We start from the raw sequence: 3,755 nt of genomic DNA on the forward strand, positions 1-3,755 counted from the left end.
GTGCGCCTGGCTAAAGATCTGCGCTGATTGGCCTGATTTACTCAATAATTACTCCTTTATTATAAATAATAGAAAAAAATGGTTCAGGACTTTTAGACTCAGTTTTACTCCTTCTATCTGCCTACGAGAGATTGTACGGCAATTCTGGGACACCCTGTATACACGCATATTTCCGCACAACATCCAGCGAACGGTTTACATGACCGTTTACATATTCCTTAGTTTTTTTTTTTTTTTTTAATAGAAAAGGTTACTTTTAAGTCACTCTGTCAATAGTACGGTAAATGTTCAGAAAAACGGAGCACCCTTGGAGATCAATGACCTTAACATATGTTGTCAAGGATACCTTCCTGAACAATAATCTGCAATTTTTAGCCGTCGCTCGTTGTTTGTTAAAAAATTATAAACAAAAGAAGTTGCGTCAATAAACTGTTATTTTCCGGCACCGTGTACATTTTGTTTGTGTTGTAAGCGTGTAAGCAGGGGGGGACTGCGCCCCTCCTCCCTGCTACCTCCTCACGAAAAAATGAAGAATTCACTTAAGTGTCGCTTCATGTCAAGATTGTTTACTTGACATGAGAAGTGGAATATTACTTCGCATATTTCGCCAAATTCTTTCGATGTTTTGCGTGTGACAATTAGTATGAGGATCTACGAATTTTCTTTGTGATTTACTGTATGGTAAGTGTAACCGTGCATATTGATTGAGTAAACAATTATGACATGAAGCGACACTTGATTAAATTCTTCATTTTTTCTCGAGGGAGAAGCAGGGGGGAGGGTCTTTGCCCCTCTCTCTGCGGGGGGGGACGCAGCCCCCCCTGCCTACACGCTTACAACACGAATAAAACGTACAAGGTGTCGGAAACTAAGAGTTCATTTATGATATTTCTTTTGTTTATAACTTTTTAACGAACAATGAGCGACGACTAAAAGTTGCAGATTGTTGTTCAAGGAGGTGTCCTTGACAACATATGTCAAGGTCATTGACCTCCGAAGGTGCTCGGTTTTTCTGAACATTTACCGAAAGATGTTAAAAAGTGGTCGATTTTTGCCCTCGGTGTGGCAAGTAAAATTCGAGTGATTTTTTATAGATTTTTGGTCGTAGAATCACATGGCGTATTTAGTTTTTCCATAACATGTAGTGAAAATATAGAAAAACTGAAAAAAAGGAAATATATGCATTTTTCCTACTTTTCCTCAATTTGTTCATATTTTCCCTGTTCATATTTTGAACACTTATTGTATAGTAAAACAATTTTTTCCATATTTGTTATTTTGACTAATTTTGTTTATATCTCGATGACGGTTGAGTTTTCGAAAACTATTTTGATATAAAAGTTATTAAGCTTATTGAGTATTATCGACTTAAGAGTGACTCAAGGAACCCTTTTCCATAAAAAAAATTTTTGATTAATAAAGCAAAAAAATGTTAAATGTCATTTCACGGTCACTATAGTTTTCCTCTATCTCTAACCGTTTTTCAAGAAAAACGTGCTGACCATTTTATTAGACTCCTGTATATGTGTGTGTATGTGTTTATATATTGTCACTCCCTACGTATAATCCATTAACTTCAAAACGTAATTTTAGAGGAGAGCAGTTTAAAGATTTGGAACTTCATATGTTTCCCTAGTTAAGGGATTCTTTCGGTTTGGCGTTTCTGCAAACAGTTTCTATTGCCAAAATCTGCGCAGTCAGAAATTGTTTGCTGAGTATGAATAATTTTTTTTTAATATTTGGTGCCTATAAAGAACATAACTTTCTAAGTGCCACTATGCAATAAACTGAAAATCTCGTATGTGACACTTATGTAATTTATACGTAAGGAGTGACGACATAATGGTTACGTTCAGAAAACTCAACGGTTGAGAGATCATCACTTATGATAGGACTAGTCTTCAAAACCTGATACGGTTCCAAAAGTATGATCCAATCATAAGTAATTATCTCTCAATCGTTGTGCAACTGTTGAGTTGCTGAACGCACCCAATGCATATAGTGTTCGGTAATAGTCGTGTTTGTCGACAGATAAAAAAGGTTATATTAAGGATATTCTCCGACTACAGTGGTTAGCAACCTAAAATATCTCTTCTCATGAGTAAGTGTGTACTGCTGTAACAAAGTTAAGCTATTCAGCACTGCTAAGACCCGCTTACTCTGCGCAGAAGTTCAAAAATAGCTGCAGTACACAGCGCACATAAATCCAGCAAAAAAAAACAAAAAAAAAAAAAAAAAAAAAGCTACAGTTTGAAAAAAAGGGATGCTTGCCATATTATTCAAAATCGTATTTTAATTAGGACACTCTCCACTACCACATACTTGTTTTTTAAAAAAATCCTAAGAAAATTGTCGTCAGTTTTAAAAACCCCCACTTCACAAAAGCTCAGCATAGGAAATCCATGTTAAAAATTGACATATAAATCTTCCATATTTTGGAATTTAACATTGCTACCCCTATTATCCAAACAGGCTTACGTATAAATAGATCATAAACTATGTATACCGCAAATTTAAAGAAAATCAATAATTCGGAGAACGTCCTTAAGTCGAAAAATTCTTTATCACTTTGCGAGATTTACTCAATAAGTAATGAATTCTTAATTAATGAAGATCTGCAAATGAACATGCATCCACGTGCATAACAGTCCAACGTTTCGCGTGCTTGTGACTATTACGCACGCAACAACTCAATGGGCGAAGTTAATATAAACAGCGTGTTGCCGCGCGCATAGCAATATCTTCACATTCTCTCTAAACTTACAATGCCTTCCTACTTCTAAATACGTCATAGCTTTACTGACTAATGACAAAAACTCGAAGATCATTTCTTTGTACTGATTATTTAGCATGCTGCGAGAGTCTTTCAACAAGGATAATTTGATAATAAGCGAAACGCTGGACTGTCTTACGCACATGGATGCACGCTCATTCGTAGATCTGTGTTAAGAACTCGTTAATTATTGCGAGTCTTGCAAAATGGTTCAAAGAAACTTTTAAAGACTCAGTATAACCCTCTCTATTCGTCTACGAACGATCGTACAGTTATTACCGGATATCTATATATATGTATCCTTACGGAAAAAACGTTCAACTATTGACCGTAACGTACGAAATCACGTTCAATTTGACCGTAAACGCTCAAAATTGAACGTATAAGCGCCTCCGCACAAACTTTTTCATAAGAGCCTCCGCACAAACTCTTTCTTAACGCGTTACGTTACGTTAAGTTGGCTATGAACTTAAATTTGTACGTAAACTTGAACGTCATTCAACGCACAAACTAATATTTAACGTAACGTAACGTTAATTACTAGTCATAAACTTAAATTTGTATGTAAACTTGAACTTTATTCAACGCACAAACTAGTACTTAACGTAACGTAACGCGTTAAGAAAGAGTTTGTGCGGAGGCCCTAACGCGTTACGTTACGTTAAGTTGGCCGTGAACTTAGATTCGTACGTAAACTTGAACTTCATTCAACGCACAAACTAATACTTAACGTAACGTAACGTTAAGTACTAGTCATAAACTTAGATTTGTATGTAAACTTCAGCTTTTTTCAACGCACAAACTAGTACTTAACGTAACGTTACGTGTTACAAAAGAGTTTGTGCGGAGGCCCTAACGTTGAATATTGAAAGTTTACGGTCAACTTGAACGTGATTTCGTACGTTACGGTCAAGAGTTGAATGTTTTTTCCATATGGATAATTTATACATGACGGTTTTATGTTTTAACGAAAGACTATGAA

The sequence above is a fragment of the Pseudomyrmex gracilis genome, unplaced genomic scaffold (assembly GCF_002006095.1).
Source record: "Pseudomyrmex gracilis isolate BER0280 unplaced genomic scaffold, ASM200609v1 scaffold_758, whole genome shotgun sequence".
NCBI lineage: Eukaryota > Metazoa > Arthropoda > Insecta > Hymenoptera > Formicidae > Pseudomyrmex > Pseudomyrmex gracilis.